The following is a 25,232-nucleotide window of genomic DNA, read 5'->3' as shown; positions in this document are numbered from 1 at the left end:
ATATTCTGTTACATATAATAAATCCTGCTTGGGATTCCTTAACTTATTTTCAATGGAGGAATCATATTAGGGATTTGGAATTGATGATCATGAACTTTGATATTTTCTCAATGGAGACACCTGGGTGGCTCAGTTTGTTAAGCATCTGCCTTTGCCTTAGGTCATTATCCTGGGGTCTTGGGGTTGAGCCCTACATCGGGCTTCCTGCTCAGTAGGAAGTCTCCTTCTCTCTCTGCCCCTCACCCCACTCTCATGCTCTCTCTCACTTTCTCAAATAAATAAATAAAATCTTTTAAAAAATGCAAATAGCAAATTAAGATATCATTTTTTAGGGTTATTAAATTTTCAAGCTTCCCCACCTGCAATGTGGCATTTTTATTCAAAGTTTAGTCTTCTAAACTACTTTGTTTCATTGAGACTTTCATTGAGACTTCTAAATCTCTCCTTAATATCTCAGTGCACACACACACACACACACACCCTTATATATATGTGCATATAAATATACATAAATATTATATATTTATATATATAAACATATTTTAAAATACTTGTATATTCTTAGAAACTTTCAGTTAAACTCTATTTATTATTGGAGTCATATAATTACTGAAGAGGCTAAGTAAGACCAGATACCCCATAAGCCTTTTGGCTCTCTCTACAATCTCCCCTAGCCAAGCCTGTTACACTGCTTTTTATCATACATTTGTTTATATTTGCTCTACCAGCTCTTCAATCCTTTTGATAGGTCCCATAATTAAACAATGCAAATATTTTAGCTAAAAAAAATAAACAAGTTCTTATTCTGAGTTATAAACTTTCATTATAGTGAGCTAAATTCATTCAGTCACTAGGGTAGTTCTTCAGAAAACTAGTAATGTGGTCTTTCTATGCTCATTTGTCTCATTTTAAAACTCATCATTTGCTTATTCATGAAATGTTCATATTAAAGGTCATTTCTAATGATAAAAGCCTAGTGGACTGTTATGACTGTAGGATTTAGAAAATAGCAACAACAAACTTCTTTAATCTTTGAGAACAATTTTGTTTGGCTCAAAACACTCAAATAGAGTTCTCCTTAGAATACCTGAAAATCTGTTTCAAATTACTCAGCTACTTTTCTTCAATTAAAGCAGCTCTCTGAAAGGATGTGCTAATACAATTTAAAGTTGATTGAGTAAGTTAATTTTATAAAGGTTAAGAAGAAGAAATATTAGTATCTCAGGTGTGTTTTTCTGAAGACTTGATCTTGTTTCCAAAATCATATGCAGTAATTTGAATCTATTTTTGTATCTTCTTTTCTTCTTGTCATAAGTTATATACATCCATTACAATAACAAAAGAATACCATAAAAAGCTTAAAAGTGCACATACCTAAATAGAAAATAAAACTAAGATCTAGAGATAAGTACTTTAGACTTTGTGATGTACAGATTTCTAGTGTTTTTGTATTATTATAAAACATAAATTTTAGAAATTGGATTTTATTTTTAAAACAATATAATATTTTAAAGTGCAAAAATGTAAAATGAATGTAATTTCCTTTAACATAGTTGGGAGTGGTTGCATGGTATTTCACTACATGGATGTTTAGTAATTAATTTGCCTTCATGGTGGAACATTTGAGTTGCTTATAAGTTTTGGTAATATAAACAGTCCTGCAGAAAACATCACTGTAGCTATGTCTGTCTACAAACCATGATTATTTACTTAGGATAAATTCTAAGAAATGGAATTACTGAATCCAAGTTATACACATTTTTGAGGTCTCTGTATGAATTGCTTGAGAATTTTTACGGATTTAGAGTTCTGCCTAATATTTAATGTTCTGTTAGTTTGAACCCTCATTAACATTGACTAGCTTTTAATTTTTATTATTTCGTTTTAGTATTTGTTAAGTTGAAAATGACACATTATAACTCATTTTTAATTGTATTCCTTTGATTTTTTAGTCAGTCAACTTTCCCCTACTTATTTCAGTCATTTCTCTTTATTTCATGTAAAACTCCTTTCATCTCCTTTGCTATTTTCCTTCTGTGGCATTAATGATATTTTCTTAATTTGCAAAATATCTTTGAAGAGTAAGGAGGTAAATATATTATCTGTCATAATTTTTATATTTTTTCCTTAAATTATGTTTATAATGTACTTAAATTTATAAGTAAAGTATATGATTTTTAATGTAGAGTTTCTGAATTTCATGTTACCAACTTTCTCACAAGAAACCCAACAACAGAAATGATTCTAGTGTCTGGCAGATAGCAAATGCTATTTAAGTATTAGCTATAAGAATAATTCTCATTGTGATGATGGAGGAAATTGTGACAGAGAGGTATATGTATATATAATGAACTCAAGGTCACACAGCTGAAACTGTTGAATCTAAGTATAAACTCAAGTGGATAAATTCTTAATTATTAAGACTTACATAAAGTCTTACTTGAGACTCTAAATTCAAGGAGTCCTAGTTCCCTTTAGGGAGAAATGGTACTTAAAAATCAAGATCTCAGGGCGCCTGGGTGGCTCAGTGGGTTAAGCCGCTGCCTTCGGCTCAGGTCATGATCTCAGGGTCCTGGGATCGAGTCCCACATCGGGCTCTCTGCTCAGCAGGGAGCCTGCTTCCCTCTCTCTCTCTCTCTGCCTGCCTCTCTGTCTACTTGTGATCTCTCTCTGTCAAATAAATAAATAAAATCTTTAAGAAAAAAAAAATCAAGATCTCAGCTCAAGAGGTACATATTGCTAATGTTGTGTCATTGCTTCTAGGTTCTTCCAGGATCTTCCAGGTCTTTCTAAAGAGCTAGGACACACACACATTCTCTTGCACAGTTCTTCCTCACTTTCACATTGAATGTTTATATCTTCTTTCTTTCACACGGAGTCTTCTGGTTCTTGAGAATATCAGTATATTTACATATGTGCCCTATTCTGCACCAGACACATGGAAGTTTTGTATTTAACAACAGCCATACTGCAACAGTAAACTAAATACAGTTGACCCTTGAACAACACAGTTTGAAGTGTGCAGATCCACTTGTACACAGGATTTTTTTAAATATAGTTATAGTACTATAAATGTATTTTCAATTCCTAATGATTTTCCCAGTATTTTCTTTCCTCTAGCTTACTTTAAGAGTACAGTATATAATAGATAAAACCTACAAAATATATGTTGATTGACTGTTGATGTTATTGGTAAGGCTTCCAGTCAACAGTAGGCCATTAGTAGTTAAGTGTTTGGGGGAGTCAGTAATTATATGATTTTTGACTATACAGGGGATCAGTGCCCAACACCTCATGTTATTTAAGGGTTGTGTGTAATTCCTTCCTGCTTATTTTTATGCTAAGACTATCTACCACTAAGTATGTTCTGTCAGAGGACTGTGTCCAAAAGTTACTTGAGTTTATTATATTTCTTATATTTGTTACTAATTTGAAATGAAGTTTGGCTTATTTGTTTTTGTTTAGATGCAACTGGAGTGACTATTTTAGCCTTTATAATTTTATTCTTGAATATGTGAAATGCTAATATGGTTCAAAAGTCAAACCCTAAAAAGTTAAACTCAGTGAATTCTCACTCCCAGCACTATCCCATTAATAACATTACTTCCCACTCTCTCTGAATAATGATTTTTTATTATCTTAACTTAGTTTCCTAGTCTCCTTACCACAAAAATAGCAAGTACATACATTGCCTTCTGATCTCTTTTTCTTTCTTACAAAACAGTGGATATGAAACATTATTTACACTTTATATTTTTCACCTAGTATGTCTCAGAAACCATTCCATAGTGGTTTATAGAGATTCCACACACATTTGTTTAGACTTCCATAGAAATACATTATGTTAGGTTTTTTCACTATTTTGTTACACAAATAATAACTCAAGTGAATAAGTTTGTTTATGTGATGTTTTGTATCTGTTGTCATATCTTAAGTTAAACACTAGAAGTGGGATTGTGCCACTTGGCCCTCGCACTAGCAATGTATGAGAAGGTCTCTCTCCCCACAGTTTTGCCAGCAGAGTGTAGCAACAGACTTTTGAATTTTTATGCACTTCATAGGTGAAAAAGGGTATCTTGTGGTAGTTTTAACTTGCATTTCTCTTATAAGATTGAAAATGAGTGTACTTTAATACATTTAAGGATGTTTTGCATATCATTTTTTCTATTAGCTGATCATTAATTTGCCCTTTTTTACTGAAGTATAATTAACATGCTATATCATACTTGTTTTAGGTGTACATCACAGTGGTTTGATATTTTTGTACATGTCAAAAGGATCTCCACGGTAAGTCTAGTTACCTCTGTCAGCATTCAAAATTATTACAATATAATTACTATATTCCTTATGCTGCATATTATGTCCACATGACATATGTATTTTATAACTGGAAGTTTGTACCTCTTAGTTCTTTTCACCTATTTTGTCTGCCCCCCAACCAATAGTTCATTTCCTGTATCTGTAAGCCTGTTTCCGTTTTGTTTTGTTTTGTTTTGATTTGGTTTGGTTTAGATTCCACATATAAGAGAAATAATACAGTATTTGTCCTTCTTTTACTTATTTCACCTAGCATAATGCCCTTTATGTCCATCTGTATCTCTTCATGCTGTCCCAAATGGCAAGATTTCTTTCTCTTTTATGACTGAGTAATATCACACCTTCTTTATCCATTTATCTGTCAGTGGATACTTAGGTGATGCTTTCCTGTCTTGGCTATTGTAAAAAAATTCTGCAATAAACATAGGGGTTTATATATCTCTTTGCATATGTCTCTTTGAATTAGTGTTTCATTTTCTTTGGATAAATACCCATAAGTGGAATTGCTGGATTATATGGTCATTCTATTTTTAATTTTTTGAGGACCCTCCATACTGTTTTCCCAGGTGGCTGCACCAATTTGCATTTCCATCAACAATGTATGAGCACTGCCTTCTCCATATCCTCACCAACACTTGTTATTTCTTGTTTTTGATAATAACCATTCTTACAGGTGTGAAATTGTGGTTTTGATTTTGATTTCCCTGATGGTTAGTGATGTGGAACATCTTTTCATGTGTCTGTTGGCCATCTGTAGGTCTTCTTTGGAAAAGTGTCTACTTAAGTATTCTCCAAAATTCTTAATTTTTTAAAATATTAATTTGTATAAGTTTTTAGTATTTTAAGTATTAAACTCTTATCAGATGTGTGATTTGCAAACATCTTCTTCCATTCAATAGGTTGCTTTTTGCTTCATTGATGAATTTTTTCACTGTGCAAAAGTTATTTAGTTTGATATAATCCCTTTTATTTGTTTTAGCTTTTGTTGCTCTTGCCTGAGAAAATTGGTCGAAAAAAAAAATATCTAGACCAATGTCAGAAAATTTACTGCCTGTGTTTTCTTCTAGGAGTTTTATGGCTTTAGGCCTTATACTCAAGCCTTTAATACATTTTGAATTTATTTTTGTATATGGTATAAGACAGTGGCCTAGTTTCATTCTTTTGCATATTGCTGTCCAGTTTTTCCAGCACCATATGTTGAAGAGACTATCTTTTCCCTATTGTATATTCTTATCTCCTCTGTCATAGAGTAATTAACCATACACACTTGGGGTTATTTCTGTGCTCTCTATTCTCTATGTGTCTGTTTTCATGCTTATATCATTGCTGTTTTGGTTACTATGACTTTATAGTATAATATGAATTCAGGGAGACAAGAGCTTCAACTTTGTTCTTTCTCAAGATTGCTTTAGCTTTTTAGGGTTTTTGTTTATTTGTTTGTTTGTTTTTTGTGGTTCCATACACATTTTATGATTCTTTGTTGTAGTTCTATGGAAAATGCCATTGGTATTTTGATAGAAGGTGAATTTAATCTGTAGATTACTTTGAGTAGTATAAACACTTAAATGATATTAATTCTTCCAGTGCATGAGCATGGTATATCTTTATGGCTTTCATGTTGTCTTCAATTTCTTTCATTAATGTCTTATAGTTTTTAGTGTATGGATCTTTCACCTCTTTTTTTATAGTCCTAACTATTTTATTCTTTTGATACAACTGTAAATAGGATTGTTTCCTTGATTTCCCTTTCTGATAGCTCTTTATTAGTGTATAGAAATGCAACCAATTTCTGTATGTTAATTTTGTATCCTGCAACTTTATTGAGTTTATTTATTAGTTTTAAATGTTTTCAGTGGAAAGTTTATGACTTTATATATATTATATATATATTATTCTGTCATATGCAAATAATGACAACTTTATTTTCTTTTTTTTCTGATTTGGATGACATTTATTTCTTTTTCTTTTCTAACCGCTATGGCTAGGAATTTCAATACTACATTGAATGAAAGTGGCAAGGATGTACATCTTTGTCTCTAATCTTAGGGGAAAAGTTTTCATGTTTTTACCTTTGAGTATAATGCAAGCTGTGGGCTTATAACATATGGCCTTTATTATGTTGAGATACATTCATTCTATATCCACTTTGTTGAGAGTTTTTATCATAAATGGATGTTCAATTTTGTCAAATGCACTTTCTGAATCTATTGGAATAATTGTATAGTTTTTATCCTTTACTTTGTTAATGTGGTAAATCACATTGATTGATTTACAGATGTTGAACCATCCTTGCATCCTTGGAACAAATCCTATGTGATTATGATGTATGATTCTTTTATTGTATTGCTGAATTTGATTTGATAAAATTTTATTGATATTTTTACATCTATGTTCATCAGGGATATTGACCTTTTTTGTTGTTTTCTTTTTTTGTTTGTTTGTTTGTTTTGCTTTGTTTTGTTCAGTGTCTTAGTCTGGTTTTGGTATTGGGGTAATGTTGGCCTTGTAAAATAAGTTTGGAAGTATCCCTTCCTCCTGAATATTTTGAAATAAGTTGAGAATGATAGATAACAACTTTTAAGTGTTTTATAAAATTCATCTGTGAAGCTGTCTCCTTCTGGATTGTTTTGGGGGGAATTTTTAAATTACCAGTTCAATTTCATTACTTATAATCAGTCTATTCAGATTTTCTATTTCTTTGTGATTCAGTCTTAGAAAGTCTTATTTTTATAGCAATTTATACATTTCTTCTATGCTTTCTAATTTGTTGGCATAGTAGTAGTTGTCTCTTTAGATCCTTTGTATTTCTGTGATGTCAATTTTAACTACTTTTTTCATTTCTGATGTTATTTATTTCTAAATAATTTTCTTCTCTTGATGAGTCTGACTAGTTTAATTGAGCATTAATTTGTCCCTTTAATAAATTGAGGATTTGGTCTTTTTATTTTCCAGTTTTTAAGAGTCTGTTATATATTAGTCCTTTATCTCTGATATATGTTACAAATATTTTTTTTCCTGTTTTTCAGTTTTCTTGTGACTTTGTTCATGTTATTTTTCCATATGATAGTTTTCTTTTTCAATGTAATTGAATTTATCAACATTTTCTCTTATTGCATCTGGGTTTTGAGTCATAATTAGGAAGATTTTCCCAACTTAAGTTTATAAAAATGTGTTTTCTTCTAATAATTATATTAACAATGACTATTTAAAAATGGAGCAAGCCTTATTAATAATACAGTTGGCATTTCAAATGTAACTCAGGAATGTCCAAGGAAAACAGGGACTTATAGTCTTTTGTTTATAGGGACTATCTCATTTTAAACTATAGAGTTAACAGGTGTATAATTTGCCTTTTTCTCTTACTTAACTTTAGGTTAAAGTTATAGCTGTTCTGCTTTCTCAGTCTAAAACAATTTATCATTCCCTTATAAATGACAGTACTACACTATTAAGCAAAAGTTTGCTGTATTTTCAGATATTATTATACTGCAGGACAAATATGTATTAAGCATATTCTACCTCCTTAAAGCTTCATTCATTAAAGAAGAGGTGCAGCATGCATTTAGTCTGCCAAGGTTGACCTCCAGATCTTCATTTTTACTTAATCACTAGCAATTATACTCTGTAAAAAGAAATTATTAATCATTTTTAATTTTTCTAAATGGCAGAGATTCTGTATTATTCTTGAAGTTCTTCTATAATTGTCATTGATTAAAAAAAAAAAAGTAAACGTTACCATCCACGTTAGAACCAAATCAATTTCAGTGGAGGGAAGGAAATTAATCCCTAATGTAAGTTTAATTTGTACTGGTCTTACCTATGCTATTTCAATTAATTCTTCAGAAAGCTTAATATAGTTTACATTACCATCCTCATTTAAGGGCAGAAACAGAGATCCAAAAGTTAACTCATCTACCTAAAGGCAGAAAGAAATGAAGTGAGTATATAAACTCAAGAATGCATCACTCCAAAGACTTATTTTTCCACAATACTTTGTGGTTTCAAATGAGAAACAAATTGCTAAGTTTTCTTGGAATTTCTCAGAGTATAGTATTTTTACTTGTTTGACAATCATATGTTAACAATGTAGCTAGCTGTAAGCTCCCGTGCCGCCCAAATTATCACTCTACTTCACACACAATTTAAAGATGAACCCCATATTCCAGTGAAATGAAGCACAGCAAATCACAGAAAATAAATTCCTATGCAGTCATGCTGATAATCCTCCCAGATCAGCTTTCAAGTGGGTGTTGGCTATTCCTGTGTGCAAGGATATATGCCTCCTTCATTTAGATTTTCCCCCCATTTTGTTGTCATCTTTACAAGAGATGTGTGTTCTTGGGATATGGAGTTTCTTTAAAGGTTTTTTCAGTAGACCATTGAGGGATGGATTCGCTTCTTCTCAGGGTCTGAGAAATTAAAGGACATGCATAGCCTCAGGCCCTCATTTTGAAAGCACTATCCATTCCTTATAAAATGACAAAAGCAGCAGCAAAGCCAACCTTTTATTTTCCCACCTTGGACTTCGATCTATTTAGTAATGCCATGACATTTCTATCAGGTTTCCTCCATAAGGCCCTTTCAGAACACAAATAAAAGAATGAATACAGGAGCTGAGCTTTCCCCCATTCAACTTTCAGCTCTGTTAGCTTTCAATACCAGAAATGTATTTAAAACTGGATAAGGTTTGTTAACTCTTATATACCACTGTCACTCATCCAGATAGAAAAGAATAAAACTATATATGTGATAAGATTTGCAATTCAAATCAAACCATTTCACTTTGAAAATATAGAGTGTTGTGGTTTGAGGAAGACAGACAGGGAAGGCAAGAATAAAGTTACAGATTTACCTTTGGTAATAATATAGTTGATGTTCATGAATTAGATATATAAATTTGTATATTCTTTAGCAAATATTATAGTAAAGGTTTTCCAACCAAGTTATATTTTAGAGAAAAAAAATAAGTATATCTCTGAACAAATTCAGATTTTCAAAACCATGAAAGCCAAAGAAAGCTGCTTTAGAAATTTTCAAAATATTTGTGTATTTTAAGTCAGATGTTATAGGCCTCATCCATATTTCATACGCCTTAGGAAATTCCTTAAAGAAGCAGACAAAGAGAACTGAATAGGAATAATTATGATCTTTTAATACTCAAACCACAACAAAACAAGACAAACTCCTTTCATAACAATTCAGCTAAATTTCATTGCCTGTCACTCAGATAGCATTATTTTAATAATTCCATAAGAAGCTTATTCCAATGACTTCAACTTATTTTTAACTTGAAAAATAAACTCAACACTTTTTAAAATAACATTGTCATCAGAATGCATTGGATTAATTTAAAATGAACTTAAGGATTTTTCTGAAATGAAAACATAATAATAAATGCTTCTAAGTTCTGTGCTTTGAGTAGTGATTGTGTGATATATCACAGGTCTTTAGGAAAAAATGTGATAGCAAAGGAAATAATATGAATTCAGCATATGTCTACTGCATAAATGTACTTAGGCAAGTTTCAGTAGTGGAAAATAAGTTCCATCACCCCCACCCCCTATTCATTTAGAGATGAATCAGATAAAAGTAATAGAGAAAAGCTTTGGCACTGTTATGCTACACCTCCGGAATATAAGACCTGACCGATATGGGTGGTCCATAAGCAGTCAGCTTTGTGCTGGTGACTTTTCCCAACTCAACTTGATTTGCCTAGCAGTGGAACACCTGAATCAAGCAGAGCCAATCAGAGTCTTTCTCCCAAAGGTTTGGTGTTTTGATTTGCAGAACAATATCTAGGCTCTGATTTGTGGCTAAAACAGTCCTATGATCCTTCTATGAAACAAACATACAGGAAATTCCACGGCCAAGATCTCTAAAATAACTCGTATTCCAACCCTTTCTGAAGCTTAGTAGATGGGCTCATCTTTGGATTCTGTGAGGTTACTCAATATCCTTTTAATAATTTTCCTAATTATATTACCCCAAATTAGTTTCTGTTAACTGTGAGCCACAGAATCTTAACAGAAAGTCTCCCTGTTTAACCTTTTCCTGGTATACCTCTTTATTTTTAATAGCAAAACTTTATAGAATCTGCATACCTCTCAATATAATGTTTTAGGTGATTATAGAGAAAAAAATATATGTTCATTTCCAAATTATACACATTTTTAAAAATATTTATTTATTTATTTACTTTAGAGAGGGAGTGAGCAAGCAGGGGGGAGCAGTGGAAGGAAAGACAGAAAATCTCAAGCAGACTCCCTGTTGAGTGTAGAGCTAGATGCGGGGCTCAATCTCATAATCCTGAGATCGTGACCTGAACTGAAACCAATAGTCCCATGCTACCCAACTGACCCACCCAGTGCCCCTATGTTTTTAAGAAAATTATGTATAAGAAAAAATTCTAGAATTACCTTCTAAATTTACCTGATAGACTATTAGAGTTACGTGTAGAGATTTTGAGAAGCACATCTAACGTCAAAAATGGAACTGTGCATCTGAAATGTAGCTAGTATTGAGAGAGGTCATTATTCTATATGAAGCTATGTTAATTAATGTTCCAGAAGTAATGTTTTAGGTATTTACCATTCTAATGCAGAACTAACTCCTAGTGTTTTAGTTCCATGTCTGGAAACTGGTTAAAAGTTTTGCCTGATATATGAATTATACATTTTTTTCAGTTAAAAAAAAAAAAGTGGAAAATAGTTTCTATCCTCCACCCCTCTGCCTCCCCCACCCAACCCCCAGTCAGGAATTGCTTAGTAAACTTGAAGAGGAAATTCCCATCCCTGAAGTTGCCTGCAGATACTGGAAGTTTCAGTCTGTTGTATGAGATGACACAAGCACAAAGTTGAAAGTGGTGTGCCCCAAAAGAAAGGTAAAGGATAAAGGTACGACGACTCACAGGAACCACAGGAAATGAGACCTGACATCATGTAAGAGATGTTTGTAGCAAATCAAAAAGGTCAAGAGTTGAGACAAACATTTTGAAGCTTTTTGCATAGAGATGATAAATAAAAGATTGCCAAAAAAAGAGATTTTGTTAGAGAAAAGATAGTGTCCTTTGATAATAATTTTTTTAAAAGGTTTTATTTGTTTATCTGAGAGAGAGAGAGAGAGAGAGAGAGAATGGGCACAATGAGGGCAAGGAGCAGAGGAAGAAGGATGAGCAGACTCTGCACTGAGCTCTGAGCCTGAAATGGGGCTGGATCACATAATCCTGAGATTAAAACCTAATCTGAAATCAAGAGTCAGACACTTAACTGACTAACACACCCAGGAGCCCCAAGATAATGTTTTTTGAGAAGGCTTTTGGATATATTTAGTATTATGATGAGAGCAGGTCTTTCAAATCATATGGTAGCACATGTATGATGTTCAGTTTTCTTAGGAAATGACCAAGACCTTTTATAAAATTCCCCTTCCAATGTTCAGCTGGAAATTAGACTATAATTTTTCAAGAAACTTTTATGATTATTTTTTTCAATTGTGCCTTCTATAAGAAATATGAAGAAATATGAAAAAGAAAGTTTAAGGTCATATAAGGAAGGAATTTGACAATATTTTCCAGAGAAGTTTGAGTCTAGAACATTTTCTTTTCTTTTTTTTTTTTTAATTTTATTTATTTCTTTGACAGAGAGAGAGAGAGGGAACACAAGCAGGTAAAGGGGTGGGAGAGGGAGAAGCAGGCTTCTCACTAAGCAGGGAGCCCAATGTGAGACTTGATCCCAGGACTCTGGGATCATGACCTGAGCCAAAGGCAGACGCTTAACAACTGAGCCACCCAGGGGCCCTCTACTTTCTTAGGGAAACCTATCAATGGAATGCTCACATAAGCAAAAAGATCATTATGACTCATTTTGAAAAGCATAGAGATAAACATAAACCTCTAGACCACTTGAAGTAAAGTAGTTTCCATACCAGAATGACTAGAATGTAATCTGTGAAGAATTTTAACATATCTAAAGAAGGAATATAACAAATAAAAAAAATCTAAAAGAGGAGGTTTATTTAGGAAGAGAACCTTGGAAAATGATTACAGATATAAATATTGGTATGCTCCATCCCTTCTTAAACCTGTCCAGGAAGAAGCTAGCCTGATCATGCCCAAGAATGAAATCCATTCCTGATGGTTCATATCCGTAACTAAAGGACCCATGTATTGCGTTGTTTTAACCTGATGTAATTTAACGTTTTAAATCATATACCAATCTTTCCTAATCATATTTTACAATCACCAAACAGCATTTTGATTTTGATTCATAGCGTTTTGAAATAATAGAAAATATATGTCCCCATTTCCTGCTAATACTAATAATTGGTATTTGACCCCAGTTCCTGACACAGAGATCCAAAACCATTGTAATTTCCTGAGCGATAGGAAACTCCTATCAGAACTCTTAAATCCTTTGCAATTTCTTGGGTGATAGGAACATCTTTGTTGTAATGAGGTAACTCTTGGCAGGCTCCTGGATATGGGCTGGTTACTAGAAAGAACAAAATTAGAAGCCTGGAACTCTCATCCCTCCCTACCTTTCCTCTTCCACCGCTCCTCACCCCCACCTGGACCCCCAGTCCAGAGGGCTGGGAAATGAGTCAACTGTGAGTCAATCATGCGAGATGACATGATAAAGCCTCCTTAAAATCCTAAATGTATGGTGTTTGGAGAGATTCTGGGTTGGTGAAGATATTCACATGCTGGGAAGGTAGTGCATCCCAACTCCAGAGGGACATAAGCTCCTACCCTTGGGACTCTTCCAGAACTTGCCCTTTGTAGCTCTTTATGTGGATGTTTATCTGTGCCCTTTGTCATATCCTTTATAATTTTAAAAGCCAGTAAATATAAGTGTTTTCCTGTTTATAAACCAGTAAATATAAGTGTTTTCTCTGAGCCTTTCTAGCCAATTATCAACCCCAAGGAGGGGTTCATGGAAACCATAATTTATAGCCAGTTGGTCAGAAGTACAAGGGACAACCTGGAATTTGTGACTGAAGCGTGAAGTGGGGGCAGTCTTATGGGACTAAGCCCTTTGCTTGCGGCACCTAATGCTAACTCCAAGGTAGATAGTGTCATCTATACATAGTACTGAACTGAATTGAATTTTAGGACACCAAGCTGATATTAGAATCGGTCAGTGTATGGAAAAGAAAATATATCTGGTCACAGAAGTGTTCTGAATAAATAGTAGAGGAGAAACACAAGAGTTTTTCCTAATAAGCCTATAAGGATAAAAATGGCCTAACTAGGGGTTATAAGGGTCAAATCTTTTAGTAGTTATATTTATTCTTAAAAATGAATGTAGGAGTGACTTGATTATCTGTTTACCATCTTCTACCATTTCAGAGAATTATAAAAATGTAAAATTCTAAAAGATAAAAGAAAATTGTTAGAGTCACATGGAAAGACAATATGGTCTGGAAAATAATACAGCCAAAAATATATAAATGAACAAAAATTCAACCACATGGCCCATGTAGCTGACAGAAGTAAGGATGTAACATCATGGCACAAGGATGTGATCAAAACAAAACAAAGTACAGTCATTTTTATATCAAAAGAGTAAGCAAACTGGTTGTTTGGAATATCTGTTTTTGTTTTATTTGTTTTTCTGTTTCTAAGATCTGGAGTCAATTTCTCTCATGTATTATAATAAAGAGGAAACTCTCATCTGAGAGAACAGGTCTTTTTAGCATCCCTAAAGTAGGTATTCTAGGGAGGAAGTTCATAGGATGCATTCTTCTGAGGTGACTCAGCATAGGTCCTTAGAATAATGTTGGTGCAAGACACAATAAAATGAATCTATAGGGGTGCTTGGGTGGCTCAGTGGGTTAAAGCCTCTGCCTTTGGCTCAGGGTCCTGGGATGGAGCCCCCCCACTCCCCCCCCCCCCCCCCCCCCCCGCATCTGCCTCTCTGCTCAGCAGGGAGCCTGCTTCCTCCTCTCTCTCTGCCTGCCTCTCTGCCTATTTGTGATCTCTGTCAAATAAATAAATAAGATCTTTAAAAAAATGAATCTATAATGATTTGAAAGACTGTTGCCCATATATGTTTTTCTCAGTTTATTCTTGTAAAAAGTATAAAATTTGTATTTCTAGAAAAAATTCTAGAAAGATTCTCTATACTTGTTGTTTTCAACAAAACAGTTGAAATTATAATCTCTGAAAATTAACTAGAGTGAGTCAATACTCTGTTTTTAATTAAATGCACTTAAATTTTTTGATAATGCAGAGTGAAGTTTCCTTTATGAAGACTAAAATCTTAATTTCAGAATTTGATGCAATGTGTTTAAGTTATTATGATTTACTTTTATGGTAGATACTGCTAGTAATCATCAATATTTAGTTTCTTTTTCCTTTTCAGATATAAGTGAAGACGTACTTTCCAGTCCTTTTACAGTTAGGTGGGCAGTGTGACCAGTTTAGGCCGTTGAAATATGAACAAACATATAAGGCACTTCTTGGATAAGGCGGTATAACCACCTGTAGAGTTCTTAGGTTCCTCTCTTCCTTCTTCCTCTACTATAACACAAGTGTTGATTTCAATATTGAAATAGCAAAGTCACTAGGATAGAGTCAAAACATCCTAGATCCTGGTTACTCATAGCAGAAAGCTGCTATGGAGAGTCTAGACCTATGGTGGATTATATGTGAGTGACAAATTTTTATTGTGTTAACCACTAAAATTTGGAAGCTGTATGTCACCGCAACAAAATCTAGCTTTAGCTTGTCAAGACACTTGACTGCTTCTCTTTTAATTATTATTTTAAATAACAGGTACTAAATTGACATTCTTGTTTTGTTCTTTGTATGTTTTACCAAGACACTAAACATTCATTCAGTGCTTTTTGTATGCCAGGCAGTTAACTGAGGAGAAAAAGGTAATTTCTGATTTTGGGTGATCACAACCACCTAAATAGGAAAAAAACAAAACAAAAAACAAAAATACACACACACACACACACACACACGTATATATGTATATTTAAATGTAATTAAAATTCAATTTGGCGAAAAAAATGATAGAGACATGCAAAAATTCATTATGGGAATTCTGAGGAAGGATGACTAATTCTGAGGAAGTAAATGTGGTATCCCTTGCTATTTGAACTTGAAGTTGGCATTTTGTAGACTAGTAGACTCACATTATATATACCGCGTGCCCAAAACAAATAACTATAATATGCAGTAGTGGGTATTCTAAATTATAAGTTGTAAATTCACATAAAACCAAATTCTATTTTTTAAATTTTCATAAAATAAAATAAAAAGCCCACTAAAAGGTTCTGCTCCTAATTTCCATCTGCTGGTGAGGGACAGGTTTCCTCACACCAAACAAGCAATTCTCCAGACACCAGCAGGCTGTCCTACAGTTTGATTCAATTCTGACACTATTTACCTGAAAAGGAATCTGCCCCTTCCTCCACCAACTTCAGATGTGAATTACAAGTCCAGATTGTGACCTGTGCTTCTGACTATCTGGATATAGACTGGAAGTTCCAATGAACCCCTCTTTGGATTCCATTAATTTGCTAGAACAGTTCACAGAACTCAGAGAAACATTTTACCTGCTAGAATACCAATTTATTATAGGAAGATATAGCTCAAGAACAGCCAGATAAAAAACACACAGGGTAAAGTATGGGAAAATGGTGTGGAGCATCCATATGCTTTCAGGGTATGATACTTCCCCCAGATCATCACATGTTCAACAACCCCTAAATCTCTCCAAACCCCATCTTTTTTTGTTTTTATGGACACTTGATTGCACAGGCATGATTGAGTAAATAACTGGCCACTAGAAACCAATACAACTTCTAGCCCCTTCCCCCTCCCCAGAGGTCAAGTGGTTGGGTTGAAAGTTCCAGCCTTCTAACCACATTGTTGGTTCTCCTGACAACCAGCCCCATCCTTAGAGAGGGTCCAAAATTCACTTAACATATTAACATAACAAAAGAAAACTTTCTTGATCTCAACACTTAGGAAATTCTAAGGGTTTAGGAGCTCTGTGCCAGGAACAATGGGTGAAAACCAAATATCTGTTTCACAATATCACAACCACTAAACCTCCTGTATGGGGCTATTTGTGGCCATGCACCTAAGCTCTAATGAAAAGAAGTGTTAACAAAAATGATGTATATAAATTCTGGATTATACCGTTAAAAAAACTTGCTTGTCCACCATTTCTCATTGCAATAGATTAGCATAAAGATACAGTGTTGGTAAGCCATCTTTACCAGGACAATGATAAAATATCATAGGATATGTCAGAGTCACAGATGGAATATGCCTTGGTCCCTAGGTGGAGAAGGTTTGTCCTTACCACCTGAGCTGTTCATCATCTCAGATCCTTATGTAGGATAGCCTGTTCCTCTTCTTCCTTCTTGGGAGTGGGCTTACCCACAGAGAAAATATTATTTGTCCTAATCAGTTAGTCAGGGAAGACCGAGGTTTCCCAGCCTTGCTTATGTAAGCAGGTATAAGCCTGAAGTTCAATATTTAGAAATACTTGCCCACAGCAGTGAGCCCCTCCCTCAAAAAACTAGGTTTTTCATCTATTTAATAAGAATATATGTGGGTTTTCCCTTTCTGAAACTCCAGTTGCAACTTTTGTTAAGTGTGAACATCATTATGATCCTACACCAACAAATATTTCCATCAACCCCATTTTCCTCCTCTGGAAAAGTAAGGGGTGACTTTGAGAAAATAATCAAATGTGAATACATACAATGAAATTGTCAGTGAACATACATATAATTTTTATTACATGTAAAACATACAATATTCAACATATAGAAAATTATGCAACAAACATGAAATTCAGGGCTGATGCTTAGCAGAACTGGAAGACAAAAATGACCCTGACTGGTTGTAATGGAATTCTTTTTTCAGCCCATAGTGTCTGAAGTTACTTTTTTATGACCCCATTAATATTGCTTTGTAATAAGAGTTGAAAGAAGACTTATTCAGTTGATGCCTGTTTGCATTATAGAACCTGATTTGCATAAAAGGATGTAATAGTGCTCCCCACTCCCAATATAAAAGCCATTATTCTATATTAGGAGAGACTTTTCAACTCAAATCTCCAACTAAAAGCACACATTTACATATACAACTCTTTCTATTTTCTTGTTTCACATTTCCCTTACTTCCCGTAAGATAAGAATAATATTTTTCTAGGACTGATGTACTGTAGCTACAGTTCTTTTATATAATACTAAGAATTTCATTTATTAAATATTTGGCTTGGAGTTTTTCAATCATTACCATTTTTGAATCAACAAAAGAATATAGCTATGTTTCCTTCTCAGGTGTTGCATTTGAAGATAGGTTTGTCCTCAGAGCAATAATAGATGTTATAGTTATGGAAATGAGAGATGATGGGGAATAATAAATACTTACTATAATATAAATATGAAGTTTCTGATTATTTTACTCTTTAATACCAGAAACATATTTTTAGGTAGTGCAAAAGAAAACACTATTTTTATTCCCTACAGAATAATGTTACCGTATTTCTTTTCTACTGTAACATGAACAGATAACATAAATGTAACTACTTTACAGTAATATATTATTTTTTGTGTGTGAGGCTGTGCAATATAAAATCCTACTTACATATATTCAGCTGTCTACATTCTTTTCTGAAAGCCATTTATCCAGAGCTCAAAAGCATTTAGTAAGCACTACTATTCCATAGACACTGGCCTGTACACTGAAGATGTAGCTTTGAATAAGAAAGTAGAATTCACATTTCTCCTGGAATTTATTTTCTGAGAGAATATGGGAAGCTAACGAACTTACTACAGATAAGGAAAAATGGTATAAATAAAATAAAACAAGGTTCCAGAGCCAACAGATAGCTATGCTAGGTGAGATAGGCTTAGGAAATACTTTCTGAGGAAGAGATATTTGGGCTGAGACCTGTATGATGAAAGACAGGCAGCTATGAGAAAATCTCTGGGAAATGCATTCCAGGCACAGAGAACAGCGAGTATAAACACTCTTAGGATAAACTTATACCTGTGAGGAAATCAAGGAAGTCCAATAGGGGATGCATCGCAGCTGAAGTGGGGATGATGAGGTCAGATAAATAGGCATGGAGCAGACCAAGGAAGAGAGTTTATATACTATAGATTCTGGATTTTATTCAGTCTCTCAAAGTACATCAGTGGTATGTCCTAAAGTATAGTTTTAAAGTTTCATTCTGGATACTAAGGAGAAATATATAAAAATATGCCAGTAATAAAAGCAAATATTGCATATATGAGAATAGACTTTCACTGTGCTCAATATAGAGGAACAGAAAGTGGTTTTAGCCCATACCTCTAAAACAGTGGAAAAAAACTAGACAAAATGTATGAAACAATGGTTTTCAAGACATTGAACATGAGGTAATGAAGGTCAGTAATCCCTGAGAGGTAATACAGTAAGCTCTATAATTGCTCACGGTGAGTTTACAGTCTCTAGAGAGTTTCCAGGTTGCAGTACAGAAGGGAGAGCAGGAGGCATAGGGGATTCCATGGATTAAGGAGACAGGGCTGAGTCAGGGGGAGAACAAGCTCCTTACAACTAGCAGGGCAGAGTACAGAGGAGCACAAAGCTGGATAGAGAGAAAACTCTCTCTCTCTTGAGGATACACTCAAGGATTCAACAGAGTACAGATCAGTGTATGCAAGAGAGGAGGCTATAGAACCACCTCAAAGGATTTGAAATAACATTAGCCAGCCCTCAAGGGGAACTAAAAACAGTGCTGCTTTGTTGTTGTTGTTGTTTATTTCAAGTTTTTATTCAAATACTAATTAGTTAACATATAGTGTAATATAGGTTTCTGGAGAAAAGTTTAGTGATTCATCATTTACATACAACACCCCGTGCTTATCACAACAAATGCCTCCCTTAATCCCCATCACCCTTTTAGCCCTTCCCCCACCCAACTCCCTTCCAGTAAACCTCAGTTTGTTTTCTATAGTTTAAAAGGAGAGGGGGGCACTATTATCACAGTCAAATAGGAAAACTTCATTTTTAACATGGAGTAGAGTGCTCAGAAAGTGTTCTGTCATACAGTAATTTCCCAGGGCTGTAGCAACAAAATTCCACAGACTGTGTGGTTTAAATAAGAGAAACCTATTGTCTTACAGATCTGTAAGTTTTAAGTCTGAAATCAAGGTGTTGGCAGAGTTGGCTCCTTCTGAGGGTTGTGAGGGAGAATCTGTGCCATATCACCTTCCTAACTTCTGTTACCTCAGGTGTTCCTTGACTCAGAACAGGGGAACAACAATCTCTGCCTTTACTATAACACGGCTATCTTATTCCTATGTGTGTCTGTATCCAAACTTCTCTTTTTTATAATGGTTATCAGTCATATTAGTGCCTACAATAGTGACCTCATTTTCACTTGTTTAAATCTACAAAGACCATTCTTTCCCACTGATGTCACATACCCACAACGATATCTTTTTTAGAAGGGACACAATCAAACCTCACTAAAATGGGAATGATTAGCTTTAGAAGAAATGCTACTCCCGTTCTATATAAAAAAATCTTAAAAGAAATGTCAGAAAGAATCAAACTGTTTCCAAGTACCTTAACTGTGTCTCAGAACAAAATTCAAGAATATGTAAAGGGAAATAAAAAAAAAAAATCTAGCACCAAACAAGGTTAAATTTACAATGTCTGGTGTCCAGTGAAAATTACCAGTCATGAAAAAAATGCAGGAAAATATGAAATACACCAAGGAGAAAAATTAAATATTTGAAACCAACGCAGAGCTGACACAGATATTAGAATTAATAGACAAGAATATTAAAATAGGCATTATAATTTTACTACATAATTATAAGAACCTAGAAGATTGAACATGCTAAGCAGAGAGTTGCAAGATATATATGTGTGGGTGTGTGTGTATATGTATATATTCTTATAGATACATATCTATATCCTTATACATTTTATTCTCTGGAGATTGACTTCATTAATGGCATTTTGTTATTTTTTATTTTGTTTTTGTGTCATTTAGCAATAGATTCTTGGTGCTGTCCTTAGTATGATCACAATGTTTTGTGTGTTCTCAGCACAGAAATATTATGATATATATTCTGTTTGAGTAAATACGTATAGTGTTATTCTTATATATTATGCATTATTATAATGAAGACATTTTGAGCAAAATGGATACTTGATAAAACTATGTGGAGAAAGTTATGATGCCATTTGCTGTCATCAAGTTCTAGATAGTATATAAAACTTCATGATATATGAATATAAGAGATGATATAGCTTCAATAAATCCATAGTAACTTCAGAGAAAATCACTCATCATATATTAACAAACTATATATTTGCTTTTTACATTATAAAATGATATTCATTTTAGAATATATGGAAAAGCTATTTAAACACAGTATCATTATATAAGTTGCATGTTTAGATTATTTTAATTTAATATTATCCCATGAGAATTATTCATACCATCACCATTTAGTTTTCTTTAAAAAAAAAACATTTTATTCATTTACTTACTTGGGAGAGAGAAAGTGCATGCAAGCAGGGTGTGAGAGGATCAGAGGGAGAGGAGAGGATCAGAGGGAGAGGGACAAACAGAATCTGCACTGTGTATGCAGCCTGATATGGGCTGGATCCCACGACCCTGAGATCATGACCTGAGTGGAAGTTAAGAGTCATATGCCCAACCAACTGCCCTCCCCATTTAATTTTCTTTAAAAACATGTTTTCAAATGGTTGCATAATATTTCATTATGTAATCTATATTAAAATAAAATGTTTTTACTATTGGAGATCTTGGAATTTTGGACAATGATTTCTCTTAAACAAGTACTTAAGTCTTTTTTTTTTTAAGTATTTTATTTATTTATTTGACAGAGAGAGGGAAAGAGCACAAGCAGGGGGAACAGCAGGAAGGAGAAGGAGAAGCTGGCGTCCTGCTAAGAAGGGAGCCCGTAGTGGGGCTGGATCCCCGGGTCCTGGGATCTTGACTTGAGCCAAAGGCAGATGCTTAACCATCTGAGCCACCCAGGTTCCCCAAGTCTCTTTATAGAATTATTTTGAGATTGTGCAAAGCACCAAATGTAAAAATCTATCAGTATAAAACAGCATATTGAAGACTATATATAACTACTGCATATTTTTAAAGTATTGACAAATACATTAGCAACATTTGTCTAGTTTATTTGGACAATGCATACTACAGAAAAGTCCCACATAGTAGAGATAATTTTAAGCATTCATTAGATTAATACAGCTACGTTTAACACCATCCTCTGAAAGATAATGTCCTGATCATTTTCAATAAAAAAACACAAAACTTGTTGCATGTGGAAGAAAATAAAAACTAAGGCTTTTAACCTATAACAAGATCTGAGAGCTTGGGCTTAATTTCAGATGTACCATTTTCATTTTATGATGAATTTCTGGGCCATATTCAGACTGTATGATTTGTCAGGGCAAGCTTTACTTGGGTCACCTATCCATCTCTCCTAAGGAACAAATGCATGCCTGGAGCTGTTTCTCACAAGGTATATAGTTCTGTCTTATGACCTTGCTGCAGATCCCAGGGGCCTGCACTGTGTCCTCTTGTTTGCTCTAGGTGCCATAGTGCATCTTTTCCCACCACAGGGATCTATACATGATAGGGTCTGCTCAACTGTTTGGCCCAAGAGCCTGGGCTGTTTGCACTGTATCCTGAACCAGCTCCGGAGCTTTGTACTACTTTGGGACCAGCTCAAATTTGGCAGCCTTCCATTTGACCTAGTATATGGGCTAGGGCAGTATTCCTAGGTATATGATTTCAAGATTCGAAGAAGCCTACTAGGCACCGGGCTTCCTTCTTTGTGCTAGGGGATGTAAGATGCAATAATTTTCCTCTTATTTTGGGGGTATATCTGGGCAAGCCTTGACTATTGCACTCTTAAATTTCACTAAACTGGCATACCTCTGAATCTTCATAGGTCTTAACATTCAATTCATGAAGCATATATGTCTTACCAAGCTCTCTGACATACTAGTCATCTCTTGCTTGTTCTGCCCAGTTGGTATGGTATCATCAATATAACTGATCAGTGGGATACCCTGGCGATATTCAGGTGGTTCAGCTCTCTTTTTACTGTTTAGTGACGGAGGGCAGAGCATTAACACAGCTCTGAGAAAGACTGTAAATATGCTGTGTTTGGCACAACAGCAGCAATTACAGATGCTCCTTGACTAAGCCTGTAGTAGTCTAAAATCATTCTTAAGGATCTCTATAGTTTCTCCAGGGGCCAGACTGGCGAATTAAATGCAGTTATGATTGAGACCATCACCTCTTAATTCTTCATGGCATTAATAGCAGTGTTAATTTCTGCCATCCCACCTGCTTCTCTACCCCTGAGATGCAATATTCCTTTTTATTTACTATCTTGGCTGGGGGAGGGCAGTTTCATGGGTTTCCACTTGGCCTTACCTACTATGATTACTCTTCCCTATAGGCTAAGGATGTGGGGAATTATTCTAATGCAGAGTAGAAGAATTCAAATTTTACCCTTGGGTGTTGTAGAAAAGAACATTTGGTCAGTCCTAGTTGTCCACTGTGACCTGGACTTTAGCTAGGACTCCCTTTATTACAGGGTTCCAATAAACAACCACTTCATGCCATGATGATACCTTAATGTCCACTCACACCTCAGTTCTCCAGCTGTTTCCGTATTCCTCCTACCTCACTGTACAGTGACCTGAGAAAATGGCCATAGCTCCCTTTGAGGGAAGGACTGGGGGAATCATTACAGCCCGAAATTGCTGTGAGGTTCTTTCTTCCAGGGAGGAGGCCCCTTTGTTAATCAATGGGTTCCAGATTTGAAAACTGCCTCAGGGAAATGAACAAGAGCTCCTTACTTTTTATTGAGGCAATTGCCCTCATCTCTCTGCTCCTGCATCTTTGCCTTTTTTGGTTATAGATGCTAAGCAGCGCCCTTTTTGACAGCTCATCTGTTTTGTCCCTGGGGATACTATGCTCTATTAACCATCTCCACAACTCCCTGAAGATAACATCCCCTTGGTGTGTCTCCACTGACCTTGCCTTGCCCTTATTATAATTGCAGCCTCCTGCCTTCTGGTGATTAAATAGTGCCACCTGGCTTCTGCTGGTGGGGAGCATCTTCTGGGTGGAAGTTAATGAGCTCAGCTCTGTGACAGCTGATACTACCTTCAGCCTCAGCCTGCAGAAGCAAGCTGCCAGTGAACTTCTTAACGATCTTCAACTTTGTCACTGTAATGAGGTGTATCTCAGCCCTCACCAGATCATGCCTAAGGCCCAGGTGAATGGTATGTCTTTGGATCCCCCCTATGGATGGGTCAGGTAGGTCTCCTTGCCTTTTACATATGTTCATTCTAGCATATCCATTGTCCTGAGCCCCTTTATTCCTTTCTCTGACATCTGTTAACGTAACTCAGGCATTTCCACTTCACTGAGCACAGGCCTTGTTTTTTCCAAGACTCTGAAAATCACCCTATTAGGGAATTTTCTTCATTCCCTGGGGTGCTAAACTCTGTGTCCCCAAAACAATGAACTCAAGTGAATTCTTTTTTGTCTGTCCCACATTCTAGCCCCCTTAATTAACTATCCTCAAATTCCAAACCTAGGAGTATTTTCTTGGCTCCTGCTTGTACAAAATAACAAATGCTTAAAACTCTTTGGTTATATAGTCTGTTTCACCACTTATGAGGCCCAGCACCTCTCCAGACAGGTTAGGAAGGGTTGTAGCACTGGAGGAAGCCAGAAAAGGTATTAGGAGAAGCTCCTGAGGGGTTTCATCTGTTACATGGCAGGGGGCAGAGAGGTGGGAGGGCGACCTGTACCATCATCAGCGTGGTAGAAATACTAGCTCTTAACAAGAGAAGGGTGGGCCATCTCTGTAAACCTAGGGGGGGTCTGAGGGTTCTGCAGAGCCAACATCCCCAGGTGCATACATCCAAACCTCCCCATCTCATGTTGCAGGTTCCCACATTTTCCCTAGCAAGGCTTTGACCTTTGCATGACACTTCGGCTGAGTCTATTAGCCAGAGTTCTCTAGGGGAACAGAACCAGTAGGACATATATCCATATCTGTCTATATGTGTAGAGAAGTTTATTATGACAAAATCGACTCATGCAATTATGAAAGAAGAGAAGTCCCACCATCTGCTGTCTGCAGGCTGGAGACACAGGAAAGCCGGTTAATTTATTTTGAGTCCTGAGATCCAGGCAAGCCAATGATCTAGATTCCAGTACAGGTATGAAAGCCTGGCACCAGAAAGCTGAGTACAGGGAATCAACATCTCAGCTGAAGCAATTAGGCAGGAAGGGGCAAAATACTCCTTCTTCCATCTTTTGTTCTGTTCAAGCCCGCAACAGATTGAATGATGCCCACTCACACTTGGAAGACAAGTGCTAATCTCTTTCAGGAGCATCCTCACAGACACACCCAGAAATAATGTGTAATCTGTGGCCAATCTAGCTGACATACAAAAGGAATCCTTCATAATTGCATGAGTTGATTTGTGACTATATCTGCATTCATCATATTTCATTGCTTGTGCTGTTAACAGATTATACTCAATCACCACAAATAATCAGCTCACTGCAATGTCTCCTAAACATTCTCCTTAATTCCTCTTCTCCCCCAACCCCAATCTATTCTCAACATAGAAGCCAGAAGGAATCTGTAAAGTCAGATCATGTTCTTCTATCAAATTTCCCTAATATCTTCTCATCTCAGTAGCCAAAGTCTTACAATACTCTATGAGGACTTACACGATGTGATTGTCCATTACATCTCTGAACTCATCCCCTAGGATACTTTTTCTCACTCTGTTTCTGTTGTATTTTCTTCTTTGCATATTCTTGATAATGTCAGGCATCCACCTTAAGAATTAGCACCAGCTGTTT

Source organism: Lutra lutra, chromosome 2 (genome assembly GCF_902655055.1).
Source record: "Lutra lutra chromosome 2, mLutLut1.2, whole genome shotgun sequence".
NCBI classification, from domain to species: domain Eukaryota; kingdom Metazoa; phylum Chordata; class Mammalia; order Carnivora; family Mustelidae; genus Lutra; species Lutra lutra.
The sequence above is the reverse complement of the archived record's forward strand: the minus strand, read 5'-3'. Positions refer to the sequence as shown.